This window comes from Puma concolor, chromosome A1 (genome assembly GCF_028749965.1).
Source record: "Puma concolor isolate L17-30 chromosome A1, mPumCon1.1.hap2, whole genome shotgun sequence".
Lineage (NCBI taxonomy): Eukaryota > Metazoa > Chordata > Mammalia > Carnivora > Felidae > Puma > Puma concolor.
This window is the reverse complement of record NC_141667.1, coordinates 156,718,985-156,739,644: the sequence shown is the minus strand read 5'-3', so window position 1 is coordinate 156,739,644 and position 20,660 is coordinate 156,718,985. Positions and strand designations below refer to the sequence as shown.

The window sequence follows — 20,660 nt, the reverse complement described above, 5'->3', positions numbered from 1 at the left end:
CTCTCAAACTTCAGATCAATTTCTTGGCCATTCAATATGGTTTGATATTTATCTGGCTGTATTCACAGGATGAGGCATGCATAGGGTTCCACTACTCCTCTACCATATTAACTCCTCTAATCTAAAAATTTTTCCAAAGTATACATACAGATGGATACAGACACATGAAAAGATGCTCAGTGTCACTCATTATCAGGGAAATACAAATGAAAATCACAGTGAGATAACCACCTCATACCTCTCAGATTGGTTACAATTAATAACACAGAAAACAGCACATGTTGGCAAGGGTGTGGAAAAAGGGTAACCATCTTCCATTGTTGGTGTGAATACAAACTAGTGCAGCAACTTTGGAACACAGTATGGAGGTTCCTCAAAAACTTAAAAATAGAAGTACCTTACAACCCACTGATTGCACTACCAGGTATTTTCCCAAAGGATGCAAAAACACAGATTCAAAGGGGCACATGCACCCCAATGTTTATAGCAGCACTAACAATAACCAAAGTATGGAAAATGCACAAATGTCCATTGACTGATGAATGGATGAAGATGTGTGTGTGTGTATTTATAATGCTAAATGAAGTAATTCAGTCAGAGAAGGGCAAATGCCATATGATTTCAGTCATGTGGAATTTAGGAAATGAAACAGATGAACTTAAGGAAAGAGAAAACAAGATGGAGACAAACAATAAGAGACTCTTTGTTTATTTGAAAGAGAGAGAGAGAGAGAGAGAGAGAGAGAGAGAGGGAGAAGGAGAGAGAGACAATCCTAAGCAGATTCCATGCCCAGCGTGAAGCCTGATGTGGGGCTTGATCCCAAGACTCTGGGGTCATGACCTGACATGAAATCAAGAGTCAATGCTCAATCAAATGAGCCATCCAGGTGTCCTGACTCAATTATGTAGAATAAACTGAGGGTTGCTGGAAGGGAGGTGGGTGGGGGATGGTCTAAATGGGTGATGAGTACTAAAGAGGGCTTTTGTTGAGATGAGCAGTGCGTATTATATGTAAGGGATGAAACACTAAATTCTATTCCTGAAACCAATATTACACTATATGCTCACTAACTACAACTTAAATAAAAACTTTTAAAAAAGAAAAAAAATGAAAAATAAATAAAGCTATGTTTCATTGTCACTAAAAAAATAAGAAAGAAAAATTAAAAAAATCAAACTAGAGTCATCACAATTCCAGACTTCAAGTCTTTTTTAGAAAGCTGCAGTGATCAAAACAGTATGATACTGGCCTAAAAATATACGTGTAGATCAATGGAACAGAATAGAAAACGTAGAAATAAATCCATAAATATATTGTCAATTAATCTTTGACAAAGCTGTAAAGAATATCCAATGGGAAAAAGGCAGTCTCTTCAACAAATTGTATTGGGAAACCGGGACAGCTACATGTGAAAGAATAAAACTGGACCATTTTTTTGTATCATACACAAAAATAAATTCATAATTGATGAACAACCAAAATGTGAGATCTGAAACCAGAAAAATCCTAGAAGAGAACACAGACATTAACTTCTTTGACATCAGTCCTAGCAACTTGTTTCTAGATACATCTTCTGAGGTACAGGAAACAAAGGGGAAAATGAACTATTTGGATTTCATTCAAGATAAAAAGCTTCTGCATAACAAAGGGAAGTCTCAACAAAACCAAAAGGCAACAATCAGAATGAGAGAAGTTATTTGTAAATAATATATCTGATAAAAGGTTAGTATCCAAAATATATAAAGAACTTATGAAACTCACTCAAAAAGCAAATGACCCAATTAACAAATGGATCAAAAGACATGAACAGACGTTTTTCCAAAGAAGACATCCAGATGGCCAATGGACACGTGGAAAGATGCTCCACATCACTCATCAGCAGGGAAATACAAATCAAAACCACAATGAAATACCACCTCACAACCTGTTAGTATGGCTAAAATTACAACATAAGGAACAACAGGTGTTGGTGAGGATGTGGAGAAAGGGGAACCCTCTTTCACTTTTGTAGGGAATGCAAACTGGTTTGGCCACTACTGAAAATAGTGTGTAGGTTCTTCAATAAGTTAAAAACAGAAGTATATGACAGATCATAGAAGCTCTATGATCCAGCATGTACACTACTATGTATTTACTCAAAGAATACAAAAATACTATTTCAAAGGGATACATGCACACAGAAATTTATAGCAGCATTATCTACAATAGTCAAATTATGGAAACAGCCCATATGCCCATTGACTTTTGAATGGAGAAAGAGGATATGTTATACTTATTTATATTTATATATAATGGAATATTACTCAGTTGTAGAAGGAATGAAGTCTTGCCATTTGCAATGACATGAATGGAGCTAGAGATCATTATACTAGGTGAAATAATTCAGTCAGAGAAAGTCAAATACCATATGATTTTACTCCTATGTGGAATTTAAGAAACAAAACAAATTAACAAAGTCAATAAAGAAAGGGAGAAGCAAGCCAAGAAAAAAGACTCTTAACTAAAGATAACAAACTTTTGGTTACCAGAAGGGAGGCAAGTGGGGAGTGGGTTAAATAGGTTATTGGGATAAAGGAGAGCACTTGTGAGGAGCACTGGATATTGTATGGTAGTGTTAAATTGCTATATTGTAAACCTGAAACAAATATTATACTGTATGTTAACTAGCTGGAATTTAACCAAAACTTAAAAAAAAAAAAACTTGTGTGTAGAAAAAAAGAAACATATATAAGTGTTGGTAAATGTTATCATAGTCATTGTTGTCACATGATTAACTTAGTAAAATATGGCACAAAACTTGTTTAAGAGAAGAAAGGAATAGAGTAAAATTTTAACCAAGGCTATAAAAATCTCCATTTGAAGTAAAAATAAGCTACAAAACTGACTTAAACCATTCTAAAACAGGATAACTAAAACCCCAATATGCTATGCCCTAAACTAAAATGATAGAACCATTTACTTTTATTTATTTGTTTTTGGCCAGAATAGTAGGAGCAATGATTTAAAACTCAGAGGGAGGGTAACAGTGGATGTTTTTATAATAGAAAAGGAGAGAACATACAAAGACACGGTCAGAAAGCCATGTGAAGACAAAGGTATAGATTGGCATAATGTACCAGAAGCCAAGGAAGGTAAGGACATCCATTACTGGTTAGGCCCCATCCTAATCCAGGATGATCTCATCTCAAGATCTTTTTTAAATAACATCTGTGAAGACACTTACTCCAAATAATGTCAAATGTTGAGGTTTTGAGTGGATGTATGTTTTGAGGGAGCACCATGAATCACACTAAGTGATGATTAAGACATTCAATACTGCGAGCAAAGCAAAAGTCTTTATATTAAAAATAAAATTTCTCAATGCACTCTAAGGAGACATCTCAGAAAAGGAGATAAGACCTGATCTACTAAATGGGTTCACCATCTGGAACCCACCACTCTATCATTCCCCTCTTCCCTCTCTTTACCTCAGTCCATCTTTCCATGACTATTTTTTCTTTCTCATTTTGATTTAAACCTATTTCTCCCTTTATCCTAGGATACCCCTACTCCATATCTCTATAATCCTTAGTAGACCACAGTAGGGATATGATTTTTCTGGTTGTTGGTAAGCTGATTTATTCTGGAAAAGTATTAGCCTGTCATTTTTTTCTTCTTCCATTCCCCATTTGAGCTCATTCATAAATGGAGTCACAGTCTCTAGGACATGTATTGCCATATGATTAATAAAGTTCTTCCTTATGCCCTTTCTATTATCTGAGAAGGAGAGAGGTAGGAAACCAGAGTGAAGGGAGAGGTCTTTGTGTAATACCTCTCCAGGTTAAATTCTGACTTAGCTAGAGGTTATGAATATTTCCATTTCCTGATTCTGAGTAGAACAATCTTGTCAACCAAGGAGGGTCTCAGATTTTCAACTGAACACTTACACAGGAGAAAATGGCTTAGCTAGAGATCCTACCTGTTAATTTGGAGAAAGGTTGGTTATGAACTAGATAGGTATTTATCTCCTAGAAAAGATAAGTCAGTCACCTACACTAACTTGCTAAGCAAGATATCTAATATGTCTAACACCAAAGTCCTGACCTCACATGAAACCTGTTCTTCTGTCATCCTTCCTTTCTCAGTTTATGTCAACACTGTTGTCCCGTGAAAGCCAACACTTTGAGTCTTCCTTGACTCCTTTCTCTCATCTTCTACATTGAATCTAGAAGGAAATCCTTTTGTCTCTACTTTGAAAGAATGTCCAGAGTAACCCTAATTCTCTCCCTCTTTATCATAAGCACCCTAGTCCATTGGCCTGTCCATTATGACTGATATGAACAAGTGTAGTAGCATCCCATCTGGCTTCTTGCTCTGCTTCACCTCATAGGGCACTTCTAAAATCTACATTAGACTGCATTCTTCCTCCGCTTTAACATTGAGTGAACACTGAAGCTGGCAATGACCTATAAGACCCCACACATCAGGCACATTATTTATTACCCCTCGACTTCATTTCTTTTTTTTAAAATTTCCTTTTTTTCTCACTATAATTCTTAATTTTAATTTTTAAAAATTTGCATCCAAATTTCTTAGCATATAGTGAAACGATGATTTCAGGAATAGATTCCTTAGTGCCCCTTACCCATTTAGCCCATCCCCCCTCCCACAACCCTTCCGTAACCCTGTTTGTTCTCCATATTTATGAGTCTCTTATGTTGTGTCCTCCTCCCTGTTTTTATATTATTTTTGTTTCCCTTCCCTTATGCTCATCTGCTTTGTCTCTTAAAGTCCTCATATGAGTGAAGTCATATATTTGTCTTTCTCTGACTAATTTCACTCAGCATAATACCCTCCAGTTCCATCCACATACTTGTAAATGACAAGATTTCATTCTTTTTGATTGCCAAGTAATACTCCATTGTATCTATATACCACATCTTCTCTAGCCATTCACCCATCGATGGACATTTGGGCTCTTTCCATACTTTGACTATTGTTGATACTGCTACTATAAACATTGGGGTGTGGACTTTCGGGGAAGGTGGCGGCGTAGGAGGACGCTGGGCTCACTGCGCGTCCTGCTGATCACTTAGATTCCACCTACACCTGCCTAACTAACCCAGAAAACCACCAGAAGACTAGCAGAACGGAGTATCCGGAGCCCAGCGCAGACGAGAGGCCCACGGAAGAGGGTAGGAAGGGCGGAGAGGCGGTGCGCGCTGCACGGACTGGCGGGAGGGAGCCGGGGCGGAGGGGCGGCTCGCCGGCCAAGCGGAGCCCCCGAGTCTGGCTTGCAAAAAGCGGAGGGGCCTGACAGACTGTGTTCCGACAGCAAGCGCGACTTAGCGGCTGGGAGGTCATAAGTTAACAGCTCTGCTCAGAAATCGGGGAGGCTGGAGGACGAAGGGAGGGAGAGTTGCTGAGCCCCGTGACAACAGAGCTAGGTTTGGCGGGGAACAAAGGCGCTCACCAGCGCCATCTCCCTCGCCCATCCCCCAGCCAAAATCCCAAAGGGAACCAGTTCCTGCCAGGGAACTTGCTCGCTCGGGGCAAACACCCAACGCTGTGCTTCTGTGGAGCCACCCCTCTGGCAGCAGGTCTGACTCCCTCCTGCTGCCACAGGGCCCCTCCTGAAGTGGATCACCTAAGGAGAAGTGAGCTAAGCCGGCCCCTTCTGCCCCCCGTGCACCTTGCCTACCCACCCCAGCTAATACGCCAGATCCCCAGCACCACAAGCCTGGCAGTGTGCAAGTAGCCCAGACGGGCCACGCCACCCCACAGTGAATCCCGCCCTAGGAGAGGGGAAGAGAAGGCACACACCTGTCTGACTATGGCCCCAGCAGTGGGCTGGGGGCAGACATCAGGGCTGACTGCAGCTCCACCCACCAGCTCCAGTTATACACCACAGCATAGGGGAAGTGCCCTGCAGGTCCGCACCACCCCAGGGACTATCCAAAATGACCAAACTGAAGAATTCCCCTCAGAAGAATCTCCAGGAAATAACAACAGCTAATGAACTGATCAAAAAGGATTTAAATAATATAACAGAAAGTGAATTTAGAATAATAGTCATAAAATTAATCACTGGGCTTGAAAACAGTATAGAGGACAGCAGAGAATCTCTTGCTACAGAGATCAAGGGACTAAGGAACAGTCACGAGGAGCTGAAAAACGCTTTAAACGAAATGCAAACAAAATGGAAACCATGACGCCTCGGATTGAAGAGGCAGAGGAGAAAATAGGTGAACTAGAAGATAAAGTTATGGAAAAAGAGGAAGCTGAGAAAAAGAGAGATAAAAAAATCCAGGAGTATGAGGGGAAAATTAGAGAACTAAGTGATACACTAAAAAGAAATAATATACGCATAATAGGTATCCCAGAGGAGGAAGAGAGAGGGAAAGGTGCTGAAGGGGTACTTGAAGAAATAATAGCTGAGAACTTCCCTGAACTGGGGAAGGAAAAAGGCATTGAAATCCAAGAGACACAGAGAACTCCCTTCAGACGTAACTTGAATCAATCTTCTGCATGACATATCATAGTGAAACTGGCAAAATAAAAGGATAAAGAGACAATTCTGAAAGCAGCAAGGGGTAAACGTGCCCTCACATATAAAGGGAGACCTATAAGACTCGTGACTGATCTCTCTTTTGAAACTTGGCAGGCCAGAAAGGATTGGCACAAGATCTTTAATTTGCTGAACAGGAAAAATATGCAGCCGAGAATCCTTTATCCAGCAAGTCTGTCACTTAGAATAGAAGGAGAGATAAAGGTCTTCCCAAACAAACAAAAACTGAAGGAATTTGTCACCACTAAACCAGCTCTACAAGAGATCCTAAGGGGGATCCTGTGAGACAAAGTACCAGAGACATCACTACAAGCATAAATCATACAGATATCACAATGACTCTAAACCCGTATCTTTCTGTAATAACACTGAATGTAAATGGATTAAATGCACCAACCAAAACACATAGGGTATCAGAATGGATAAAAAAACAATCCCATCTATTTGCTGTCCACAAGAGACATGTTTTAGATCTGAGGACACCTTTAGATTGAGAACTATTTATCATGCTACCGGAAGCCAAAAGAAAGCTGTAGTAGCCATACTTATATCAGACAAACTAGACTTTAAATTAAAGGTTGTAACAAGAGATGAAGAAGGGCATTATTTAATAATTACAGGGTCTATCCACCAGGAAGAGCTAACAATTATAAATGTCTATGCACCAAATACCATAGCCCCCAAATATATAAAACAATTACTCATAAACATAAGCAACCTTATTGATAAGAATGTGGTAATTCAGGGGACTTTAACACTCCACTTACAGAAATGGATAGATCATCTAGACACACAGTCAATAAAGAAACAAGGGCCCTGAATGACACAATGGATCAGATGGACTTGACAGATATATTTAGAACTCTGCATCCCAAAGCAACAGAATATACTTTCTTCTGGAGTGCACATGGAACATTCTCCAAGATAGATCATATACTGGGTCACAAAACAGCCCTTCATAAGTATACAAGAATTGAAATTATATCATGCATACTTTCAGACCATAATGCTATGAAACTTGAAATCAAACACAGGAAAAAGTCTGGAAAACCTCCAAAAGCATGGAGGTTAAAGAACACCCTACTAACGAATGAGTGGGTCAACCAGGCAAATAGAGAAGAAATTAAAAAATATATGGAAACAAACGAAAATGAAAATACAACAATCCAAACGCTTTGGGACGCAGCGAAGGCAGTCCTGAGAGGAAAATACATCGCAATCCAGGCCTATCTCAAGAAACAAGAAAAATCCCAAATACAAAATCTAACAGCACACCTAAAGGAACTAGAAGCACAACAGCAAAGGCAGCCTAAACCCAGCAGAAGAAGAGAAATAATAAAGATCAGAGCAGAAATAAACAATATAGAATCTAAAAAAACTGTAGAGCAGATCAATGAAACCAAGAGTTGGTTTTTTGAAAAAATAAACAAAATTGACAAACCTCTAGCCAGGCTTCTCAAAATGAAAAGGGAGATGACCCAAATAGATAAAATCATGAAGGAAAATGGAATTATTACAACCAATCCCTCAGAGATACAAACAATTATCAGGGAATACTATGAAAAATTATATGCCAACAAAATGGACAACCTGGAAGAAATGGACAAATTCCTAAACACCCATACTCTTCCAAAACTCAATCAGGAGGAAATAGGAAGCTTGAACAGACCCATAACCAGCAAAGAAATTGAATCTGTTATCAAAAATCTCCCAACAAATAAGAGTGCAGGACCAGATGGCTTCCCAGGGGAGTTCTACCAGACATTTAAAGCAGAGATAATACCTATCCTTCTCAAGCTATTCTAAGAAATAGAAAGGGAAGGAAAACTTCCAGACTCATTCTATGAAGCCAAAATTACTTGGATTCCTAAACCAGGCAGAGACCCAGTAAAAAAAGAGAACTACAGGCCAATCTCCCTGATGAATATGGATGCAAAAATTCTCAATAAGATACTAGCAAATAGAATTCAACAGCATATAAAAAGAATTATTCACCATGATCAAGTGGGATTCATTCCTGGGATGCAGTGCTGGTTCAACATTCGCAAATCCATCAACGTGATACATCACATTAATAAAAGAAAAGATAAGAACCATATGATCCTGTCAATCGATGCAGAAAAGGCCTTTGACAAAATCCAGCACCCTTTCTTAATAAAAACCCTTGAGAAAGTCGGGATAGAAGGAACATACTTAAGGATCATAAAAGCCATTTATGAAAAGCCCACAGCTAACATCATCCTCCATGGGGAAAAACTGAGAGCTTTTTCCCTGAGATCAGGAACACGACAGGGATGCCCACTCTCACTGCTGTTGTTTAACATAGTGTTGGAAGTGCTAGCATCAGCAATCAGACAGCAAAAGGAAATCAAAGGCGTCAAAATTGGCAAAGATGAAGTCAAGCTTTCGCTTTTTGCAGATGACATGATATTATACATGGAAAATCTGATAGACTCCACCAAAAGTCTGATAGAACGGATGCATGAATTCAGCAAAGTTGCAGGATACAAAATCAATGTTCAGAAATCAGTTGCATTCTTATACACTAACAATGAAGCAACAGAAAGACAAATAAAGAAACTGATCCCATTCACAATTGCACCAAGAAGCATAAAATACCTAGGAATAAATCTAACCAAAGATGTACAAGATATGTATGCTGAAAACTACAGAAAGCTTATGAAGGAAATTGAAGAAGATATAAAGAAATGGAAAGACATTCCCTGCTCATGGATTGGAAGAATAAATATTGTCAAAATGTCAGTACTACCCAAAGCTATCTACACATGCAATGCAATCCCAATCAAAGTTGCACCAGCATTCTTCTCGAAACTAGAACAAGCAATTCTAAAATTCATATGGAACCACAAAAGGCCCCGAATAGCCAAAGTAATTTTGAAGAAGAAGACCAAAGCAGGAGGCATCACAATCCCAGACTTTAGCCTCTACTACAAAGCTGTCATCATCAAGACAGCATGGTATTGGCACAAAAACAGACACATAGACCAATGGAATAGAATAGAAACCCCAGAACTAGACCCACAAACGTATGGCCAACTCATCTTTGACAAAGCAGGAAAGAACATCCAATGGAAAAAAGACAGTCTCTTCAACAAATGGTTCTGGGAGAACTGGACAACAACATGCAGAAGGTTGAAACTAGACCACTTTCTCACACCATTCACAAAAATAAACTCAAAACGGATAAAGGACCTGAATGTGAGACAGGAAACCATCAAAACCTTAGAGGAGAAAGCAGGAAAAGACCTCTCTGACCTCAGCCGTAGCAATCTCTTACTCGACACATCCCCAAAGGCAAGGGAATTAAAAGCAAAAGTGAATTACTGGGACCTTATGAAGATAAAAAGCTTCTGCACAGCAAAGGAAACAACCAACAAAACTAAAAGGCAACCAACGGAATGGGAAAAGATATTTGCAAATGACATATCGGACAAAGGGCTAGTATCCAAAATCTATAAAGAGCTCACCAAACTCCACACCCGAAAAGCAAATAACCCAGTGAAGAAATGGGCAAAAGACATGAATAGACACTTCTCTAAAGAAGACATCTGGATGGCCAACAGGCACATGAAATGATGCTCAACGTCGCTCCTCATCAGGGAAATACAAATCAAAACCACACTCAGATATCACCTCACGCCAGTCAGAGTGGCCAAAATGAACAAATCAGGAGACTATAGATGCTGGCGAGGATGTGGAGAAATGGGAACCCTCTTGCACTGTTGGTGGGAATGCAAACTGGTGCAGCCACTCTGGAAAGCAGTGTGGAGGTTCCTCAGAAAATTAAAAATAGACCTACCCTATGACCCAGCAATAGCACTGCTAGGAATTTACCCAAGGGACACAGGAGTACTGATGCATAGGGGCACTTGTACCCCAATGTTTATAGCAGCACTCTCAACAATAGCCAAATTATGGAAAGAGCCTAAATGTCCATCAACTGATGAATGGATAAAGAAATTGTGGTTTATATACACAATGGAGTACTACATGGCAATGAGAAAGAACGAAATATGGCCCTTTGTAGCAACGTGGATGGAACTGGAGAGTGTGATGCTAAGTGAAATAAGCCATACAGAGAAAGACAGATACCATATGTTTTCACTCTTATGTGGATCCTGAGAAACTTCACAGAAACCCATGGAGGAGGGGAAGGCAAAAAAAAAAAAAAAAAAAGAGGTTAGAGAGGGAGAGAGCCAAAGCATAAGAGACTCTTAAAAACTGAGAACAAACTGAAGGTTGATGGGGGGTGGGAGGGAGGGGAGGGTGGGTGATGGGCATTGAGTAGGGCACCTTTTGGGATGAGCACTGGGTGTTGTATGGAAACCAATTTGAGAATAAATTTCATATATTGAAAAAAAATAAAATAAAATAAAAATAAATAAATAAATAAACATTGGGGTGCATGTGTCCCTTCGAAATAGCACACCTGTATCCCTTGCATAAATGTCTAGGAGTGAAATTTCTGGGTCATAGAGTATTTCTATTTTTAGTTTTGTGAGGAATCTCCATACTATTGTCCAGAGTGGCTGCACCAACTTGCATTCCCACCAACAATGCAAGAGATCCTCTTTCTCTGCATCCTCGCCAACATCTGTTGTTGCCTGAGTTGTTAACGTTAGCCATTCTGACAGGGGCAAGGTGGTATCTCATTGTGGTTTTGATTTTTATTTCCCTGATGATGAGTGAAGTTCAGCATTTTTTCATGTGTTGGTTGGCCATCTGGATGTCTTCTTTGGAGAAGTGTCTATTCATGTCTTTTGCCCATTTCTTCACTGGTTTCTTTGTTTTTAGGGTGTTGAGGTTGATAAGTTCTTTATAGATTTTGGGTACCAACCCTTTATCTGATATGTCATTTGCAAATATCTTCTCCCATTCTGTCGGTTGCCTTTTAGTTTTGCTGATTGTTTCCTTCGCTGTGCAGAAGCTTTTTATTTTGATGAGGTCCCAGTAGTTGATTTTTGCTTTTGTTTCCCTTGCCTCCAGAGACGTGTTGAGTAAGAAGTTGCTGCGGCCAAGATGAAAGAGGTTTTTGCCTGCTTTCTCCTTGAGGATTTTGATGGCTTTCTGTCTTACATTGACGTCTTTCATCCATTTTGAGTTTATTTTTGTGTATGGTATAAGAAAGTGGTTCAGGTTCATTCTTGTGCATGTCACTGTCCAGTTTTCCCAGCACCACTTGCTGAAGAGACTGTCTTTATTCCATTTGATATTCCTTCCTGCTTTGTCAAAGATTAGTTGGCTGTACGTTTGTGGGTCCATTTCTGGGTTCTCTATTCTGTTCTACTGATCTGAGTGTCTGTTTTTGTGCCAGTACCATACTGTCTTGATGATTACAGTCTGTGGTATAGCTTGAAGTCCAGGATTGTGATGCGTCCTGCTTTGGTTTTCTTTTTCAAGATTTCTTTGGCTATTCAGGGTCTTTTATGGTTCCATAAAAATTTTAGGATTGTTTGTTCTAGCTCTGTGAAGAATGCTCATGTTATTTTGATAGGTATTACACTCAATATGTAGATTGCTTTTGGTAGTATTGACATTTTAAAAATATTTGTTCTTCCAATCCAGGAGCATGGAGTATTTTTCCTTTTTTTGTGTGTCTTCTTCAATTTCTTTCTTAAGCTTTCTATAGTTTTCAGTGTATATATTTTTTCACCTTTTTGGTTAGATTTATTCCTAGGTGTTTTATGGTTTTTGGTGTAATTGTCAATGGGATCGATTCCGTGATTTCTCTTTGCATAGGAATGCAACCGATTTCTGTGTGTTGATTTTATATCCTGCAACTTTGCTGAATTCATGAATCAGTTGTAGCAGTTTTTGGTGGAATCTTTTGGGTTTTACATATAGAGTATCTTGTAGTCTTCAAAGAGTGAACTTTGACCTCCTCCTGGCTGACTTCATTTCTTTGACTCTCCTTATTCACTCAGCTCGTCATGCTGTTCCTCACACTTGCTAAGCATGCTTTCACTCCAGGGCTTTTGAACATGCCATTCTTTTTGCCTAAATTATTTTTCCTGTTGAATTCTGAATGGTTTGTTCTTCATATCTCTTGGCTTTTCACTCAGATATAGTTTTCACAGTGAGGTCTTCCCTGACCACACTATGTAAAACTGGATTTGCTATTCCCTTTCCCACTTTATTTTTTTCCATAGCAGTCTCTAACATATATTTTACTTGTTTGTTTATTGTTTTTCTCACTGGAATGTAAGTACCATGAAGAAAAGGTGTGGTTTTTTTTTTTTTTCCCTCACTGTTTTAACTACAGTGCTTAGAGGAGAAGAATGAGTGTCACAGAGTGCTATTCATTAGACATTTGTTGAATGAAGGAACAAATGAGACACAGGTTCTGGGGAGTAAAGTAATCTGAGAAACACTACCTTTACATTACCTAAAATAGCACCCCACCCTTATAGCGATCATTCCTTATCCTCTTAACTTGCTAAATAAAGCAATACCACAAAAACGTGTTAAATAAACCACATTTTGACACATTACATACTACTTGTTTCTTGAGTGCCTCCTCTATTAGAAAGTGAGTCCATGAGAACAAGCACATTTTGTTATCTGTTGTATCTGGTGTCCATGGCCTCACTGCATATAAGTGAAATGAACAATGACAAACTTGAGTGTAACATTGGCTGAGGATGTCACAAATTGTCATAACTTATATTTCTTATGTATATATTTCTTATATATAACTTATATTTTGTAACACACTTTACAATGTTAAATAACAAGAATTCAACCAAGTAAATTTTAGAGACCTGTTTAGCTTTATAAATTTATTCATGGATCAGGCAGCTCCACATATAGCAAGTAGATGTGATGTCCAAAAAGCTATAGAGAAGGTTTTTAAAAGTAGAAAAAAGAAAATTATTAGCAAAGAATTTATTGTTGTAGGCAAGGTTGCCCTCCTGAGGGGAACAGAGAGTGTCTATCATTAAATTTCCTAAAACTGACTAACAAATCTCCCTGGTGACTGGTTAAAGGCTACATATCTCAGGGAGTTGAAACTGTATTCAAGTCCTCCAAGCATGCATTGTATATTTGCTTTGTAAATGGGTATTCTAAAGGAAAACTATCTTGTCCTTAAAGACAATGCTTCTTATCCCTGCATTCCTTGATGTTACTACTTGTGATTCCTGCCTATATGTTAGTCTATAATATTTGAGCTCTTACAAGATGTAAAAAGTATATAACCCTGTAAAAACATCATTTTCCAGAGCACTCCCTTCTTTGGGAAGATGGTGTTTCTTGGGCAGCTGTCTCAACTCTGGTTCAAATGAAACTTTCTTTTAGAGATTCTAAAAGGTTTGTTCATTTTGCAACTCACTTTTCTTTTCTGCCCTATTTGGGGGCCCCCAGTCTGATGGTTACCAAGCCAAATTCCTCAGGACACAAGACATGCTTAGTAAGATTTTGTTGTTTTTGCTAAATATCTGCAACTTTCAGGACTATAGTTCTTGGACATAAAATAAATTGGTAGGCTGGAAGGTGTCATGCTTGAATCTAGAACTTAAGGATCCATTAGCTAAGCCTTTGGGTTTCTCAGACTTGAACTACTATCTAAAAGGGATGTGCCACTGGATGGAGGATTGTGCATGTTTTACAATATATCTTGTTGCATGGAGATTTTCTTGCAGTTGGCGGGCAAACTAGTGTGAACCTAACCCATTCCATGACCAGAGCATGAACAGGGGAGGGTCAGAGAGAGAGGGAGACATAGAATCTGAAACAGGCTCCAGGCTCTGAGCTGTCAGCACAGAGCCCAACGCGGGGCTCGAACCCACAGACCGCAAGACCATGACCTGAGCTGAAGGCAGACGCTTAACTGACTGAGCCACCCAGGCGCCCCACGTGTGCACCTTAATGTATTGACAGTAACCACAAAATGTTAGTGCCTCCTGGTCACAAGAATGCCTTGTGTGCACACTATCACCAATTCCCATGGAAACTGTTGAGGTTTTCTACCCAGGCAATTGTGGTCTGAAAGGTTAGAGTTTGGCCCTGGCAACATCCTCTGCCAGCTCAGTTGGGCACCAGGCAAACATGGCAGATCAACTGGGTTCCATATTTATGGAAGCTCAGTTGCCTCTGGGAATATCTCCTGGCAGCTCAAGTTGATGTGCCTTGTAAAAGAATGCCAATTAGATTTGAAAGTTTGAATGCAGAAAGTGTGGAAGTCAGAACTGAGAAGAACTTACTTATAGCCCTTGGAAATGTGAGAAGGACAGGGACTTCAAAGGATTCATGGAGAGCATGCTTATTTATTTATTTATTTATTTATTTGCATTGTCCCTGAATGTTGCCAAAAGTTTGCTTCGAATGACACTGCTGATACCAAATCTGTTAAATAACAAAAACTCAACAGAATAAATTTAAAAATCTAATTGGCTTTATATATTGATTCATGAATCACACAGCATCCTGTCTGGAAAGTAGAGGGGAGTTCCAAAGGTCTACAGAAAAGGGAAAAAAAATTAAACGTTTTTTAATTTATTTATTTTTTTTTTAATTTTTTTTTTCAACGTTTATTTATTTTTGGGATAGAGAGAGACAGAGCATGAACGGGGGAGGGGCAGAGAGAGAGGGAGACACAGAATCGGAAACAGGCTCCCGGCTCTGAGCCATCAGCCCAGAGCCTGACGCGGGGCTCGAACTCACGGACCGCGAGATCGTGACCTGGCTGAAGCCGGACGCTTAACCGACTGCGCCACCCAGGCGCCCCATATTTTTGAGAGAGAGAGAGAGAAAGCATGAATGAGTGGGGTAGGGGCGGGGGGTGGGGGCAGAAGATCCAAGGTGGGCTCTGCGCTGATGTGGGCTTGAGGTCAGGAACTGAACCAAACCATGAGATCATATCCTGAGCTGAAGTCAGATGCTAACCAACTGAGCCACCCAGGCACCCTGGGAAAGGTTTTTAAAGATAGAGAGGTATTGACAAAAAGGAAATTATTGTCCATGAACCCATTATTTTAGACAAGGTTGTCCTCCTAAGGGGTACTGACAGGGTCTCTCAGTAAATTTCCTAGTGCTGACCAGGAAATCCCCATGTTGACTGATTAAAGTTTACATTTCTGCAGAGTTGAAACTGCAGTTAGGTTAGGTAATAATTGTTGGTTTACTGACTTCAGGCCTTAACTTAAGTGACACCATTTTGATTTTATTTTTACAAACAGTGACAAAACCAACCAAACAAAAAATATCTTCTGGAGAATTGCCAGGGTAGACAAGCAAATGCAAAACCTTTGCTACTTGACTCTCTTGGATGTTTAACATAGGTTGTTCCCAAGAATATTTGTGTTTAGACAGAGCCTTTGAGGCCAAGTCACCCTTTTCTGTGAAGTACGCTGTCCCATGTATCTCATAAAGCAGTAATTCTCAAGCTGTGAAGGTAGAGGTGGGTTGGAGTAGAGGAGGAATTTTGCCTCCTTGGTGTTAAAAAGGAAACCACAGGCTCAAAATGTGTCACTTACATTGAGTTCCTACATTGGGGATTAATACCAATCTAATTGCAGATTTGGGGTGCCTGGATGACTTCATCAGTAGAGCATGCAACTCTTGATCTCAGGGTTATGAGTTTGAGCCCCACATTGGGTGTGGAGATTTCTTAAAGAAAGAAAATAGGGGCACCTGGGTGGCACCTGGGTGGCACCTGGGTGGCTCAGTTAGTTGAGCGTCCAACTTCAGCTCGGGTCATGCATGGTCTTGCAGTTCTGAGTTCGAGCCCTGCATCGAGCACCGCATCAGGCTCTGGGCTAACAAACAGCTCAGAACCTGGAGCCTGCTTCAGATTCTGTATCTCTCTCTCTCTCTCTCTCTCTCCCCCTCCCCTGGTCATGCTCTGCCTCTGTCTCTCAAAAATAAATAAATGTTAAAAAAATTTAAAACAGAAAAAAGAAAATAAATTGTAAACAAAAAAAATTTAAAAATTGCAATTTCAACCTCCCCCAGAAATGTAGTGTTTGTTTACTGGTAAGTCAGGAATTTTTTTGATCAGTGCCAGTTTTCCATAATAGGCCCTCTCCATCTCCCAAAGGCAGATGAGGTCAATTCCACAATAAAATCCCTTGCCTTTACCCACAAGGAAAGTGGTCTTTCTAGGAACAATCCTTTTCCTTTGCTAGTAATTTTCTTGCCCCACCTTTCTTCTATAAAAAACTTCAATTTTGTATAACTCCTCAGAACTTTCCTTCATTTGCTAGAGGGAATGCTCCCCAATTTGTGAATGATTTAATAAAACAACTTAGATCTTTAAATTTAGTCAAATGAATTTTTTATTTAACAATGAGCATACTGGAGACAGTTTTAGTGGTCATAACTGGAGGGGCAAGGGTGTGGTGTGCTACTGGCACCTAACAGGTAGAGGCCAGGGATGTTCAAATATCCTATAATCAGAATTTTCAGATTTAGCAAATAAAAATACATGTAGGGTAGTGTCCCCAAATAAAATACAGGACTCTCAGTTAAATTTGAATCTTAAATTAACACTGTTGTTTAGCTGAAAATCAAATTTAACTGGTCACCTTGTATTTTATGGTGACTCTACCCATAAAGCACAGGACAGACCCCCACAACAGAGAATTATACAGGCCAAAATGTCCAGAGTATGGAGGTTGAGAAAACTTGTCACAGACCAGTGGTTTTCAAAACCTACTTTGTATCAGGATCACCTCAAGGGATGTTGGGCCTGCCCTCAGTTTCTGATTCAGTAGGTTTGGGGTGGAACTCCAGGATTTGCTTTTTTACCAAGTTCCCAGGTGAAGCAGCTATTGGTCTGGAAAACTGTTACCCAAAACTAAGTTCACCTCTTGGTGGAAGTGGAGCCAAAATACACAACGAACCCAAAGAATAGGAAGAGTAAGAGTTTTACTTGAAACAGGTAAAGGGTGGTCTTTCCCAAGAGAGTCTCCTTGAACAACAAAATTGGGTAAATTTTAAGCTAAGGGAGCGTGCATACTCCTGAAAGGCTTGCACAATGGGGAAGACAACAAGGAATTAGGGTAAAAGTCATCTTAAGTTGACTGTCTCCAGGTTGAACTCACAAGGTCCAACCAGGTGAGCATTATTAGTTCAATGGCTCCAGTAAGTCTTGTACCTGAGTGCTCAAAGTGGTTTAGATTCTGTAAAGTTAACTCAAGTATGTGTGTCAGGTCAGTCTTCACTTTTGAGTCAGCACTGGGAGTTTTAGCACTGATTATATTGTCCCTTACGTGACTAGGGTATCTTCTGGCTTGATAGCGGCTATTTGCTTTTAAATTCTTTCACAATATGGTCAGGGTCTTAAAATAACTTTTCTTATGTAGAGAAAGCGAAGTTTGTACTTTTCCAGAGGCCCCCCCTAACTCATTCTGTTTACAGAACCACCATCCTAGATAGAAAAAAGCCTCCTGCTTTTGTGACCAGGGGCGAGAAAAGTGCCTAGACTAGCACGGGAGAGAGCGGTGTGAGCGGAGCAAACAGGAGATTCTACGGACACTTCTGTAGCTCAGACCGGCTCGCGGAGCTACTTCCAAGGTCCCTCTAGGCTCTGCGGAGGCCCTGGCCTCTCTGTGGTTGCTCGGGTCGGGGCGTGGTGGGGGCGTGACTGGGGCGGGACACAGAAGGCAAGCCCAGGCGCCCAGAGCGCTCTGGTGCCGGACGTTGCGCGGCCGCGACGCCCGAGGCGGGCGCGGCCCGCGCTTTGGGGTTCCCTGCCTCGCGCTGTGTCCAGCGCAGCTCAGCGAGACTTCAGCCCGCACGGCGCGCAGGTAGGCGTCGGCCCGCTCGCGTTGCGGACCGCCCTGGTTTGGGTTCGGGAGCGGTGGGGCCTGGCGTTGCGTTTTCTCAACGGCATCCCAGGCTTTGGCCCTCAGCGCCGCGCGCGGATAGTGGTTACGAGGGACTGGTATGGGGACAATGGGCTTCTGGGCTTCTAAGGCCGAACAGCGGCACTCCCGCTGTAGGGCGGGAGGCGGGCTGAGGGCGGTGCGGATTCAGCCAAGAGAACCTAGAACCTTTGGGCTGGGCGGGAATGCGCTGAAGCAGGATGTACGGGAGTTGAGTGGTCGCCACCTGTGGGCGGAGTCCCGGCTGCGGAGAGACCTGGTAGGGGGCGAGTCTCGGGCCGCGCTCCCTCAGGGGAGGGAGCACCCTCAGGGAGGGGTGACCCTGAGCGGGGACTTGCTGGGTGCTTCTGCCTGCCTCTGCGGTCGCGGAGTGCCTTTTGTTTTCCTATTCTCCGTTTGATTTTGTAATGGGGAAGAGGAGGGGAGGGGGCTGGTGTCTCACAAAGGCTTTTCCCCAGCCGTTTTGCACGTGGCTCAACTTTGAGGCATTTACATTTGTAAAATGTCTTATTAAAGAAATATTTTCGAAATAATTTCAGAATTAAGAAAAAGTTTAGAAACTAGTACAAATAATTCTCGTTCTATTCACTTGGACTCCCCAAATGCTAACATCTAATTTAACAGAACCGCAAAACTAGGACACTAACATCTACAGGTTCTATTCAGATCAGTCTGTTTGTCTAGCCCATTTCTTTTCTGTGGTATAGGATCCAAGTCAGCATTTAGTTGCATTTAGTTGTCTTATTGGACAAACTTACATTTTAACCAGTAGAGGCTCTCTCTCCCCTTCAGAGTGGCATTGGAAGCACCAGATCTCAAATCAGAGGGTCTTTTCTTCCTCCCTGCCAGGCCCAATAGAGAGTGGCAGCTTTGGTCATCCTCTGTGCCTTGACCCATCCTGGTCCTAGCCAGCCTCTCTTGATTCTCCTTCTACTTATCAGGCCTATCTCCTTTTGTCCTCAAATCTCTGAAGATGCCCTCCTTGGCCATCTTCTCTTTCAGTCTGGGCATCTTCCCTGGGTGATCTCTTGTGGCTTTAAGGATTGTTGTGGTTTTGAGCAAACCCAGGTCCAGCCCAGGTCATTTCTCTGTCCCAGACTTGCTTAGCCTGTGGCCTACATGATACATTTCTGGGTTATCTCAAAAGCGTTTCTGTCTCAATATGAGCATAAGGCACCTTGAGCTCACTCACATCTGGTCCTCTTCTAGTGCCCCCAATTTCTGTGAATGACATCACCTTACCCTAGCCACCCAGACACTCCTGGGGAAGGCATCCCTTGTCAGCTCTTCCCCCAGCTCTAGCCTGCAGTCAATACAGATTTGGTTACCTTTTTGAGTTCTCCCTGGGCTGGCCCACTTTTCTCTATGGGAACCACCATCCTGCCTTTTGTCTACCTGTACTTGCTTTGGTGCCCTCAGTTGGCTGCACCACAGTCAGAATAAGCTTGTTAAAATGTCCAAGTGATTGTGTTGTATTCTGCCTATAATCTTTAAAGATATTCCTTTGCTAAAAAAAAAAAAAAAAAAAAAAAATAGAGGGCTTATTTCTCACAGTTTCAGAGAATCTTTATAAGTATATTTTGGTAAGGGTCAATCATATATCAAGAGTTCCTAGTTCTGTTCTGAATAAGTGACTGAAAGTCAAAAGGTGAAGATGAAAATGAAGGCCTGATAAGGTGGATTAGGTTCCCTGAACTATGGCCATTTGCTCATTTGTTCAGTTCGGCAAGTATTTATTGGGTGCATACTGCATGCCAGGAGTTGTGTTGGCTTCTGGGGATATAAAGGTGAATAAATTTACCAGGCAACTGCCTGGCCATGGGGGCACTTGGTGAGGTCAACATGCAGTAACTCTTGACTTAGATAAGAACATTGCAGGACATAGGGTGGCCTGAGCCTAGGCAGGGGCTCGGTAGGGGAAGGCTCAGGACCAGGCTGTTTAGTGGCCTTGATCTAATACCAAGGCCTGTGCAGTTGTGATCTGGGAAGGTTCTTGGCAGATTGTGAGGATGGGCCAGTGTCAGAATGACTGATTGGGGGCTGTCACTGAATGTCAGTGAGTGGAAGAGGACCGCCTAGGGCACAACAGAGAAAAAGGTAATGAGCTGAGCTGCTGAGGGTTAGCATGACTGTGAAATGGTAACCAGGTCACATTATCTGACCCCAAACTGGCCAGACGTGTTTGGATTTTATCAAAGTCATACTAAAGCACCCCTAATCAAACACAGGATTTCTGCAAAATGTATGGATACCTACAGTTAGAAATA

The 20,660-nt window shown here is 41.2% G+C and overlaps 1 protein-coding gene across 2 annotated transcripts in view; it reads left to right on the top strand.

Annotated features, from left to right (window-relative positions):
* The first annotated feature begins 18,300 nt into the window (after nt 1-18,300).
* The window catches only part of PGBD2 (piggyBac transposable element derived 2), a 36,707-nt gene continuing 34,347 nt past the window's right edge, over nt 18,301-20,660 (top strand). For both annotated transcript variants that reach the window (XM_025920146.2, XM_086707559.1), the window contains exon 1: nt 18,301-18,315. The gene's annotated coding sequence lies outside the window, so the exon portion shown is untranslated. The remainder of the gene's footprint in view (nt 18,316-20,660) is intronic.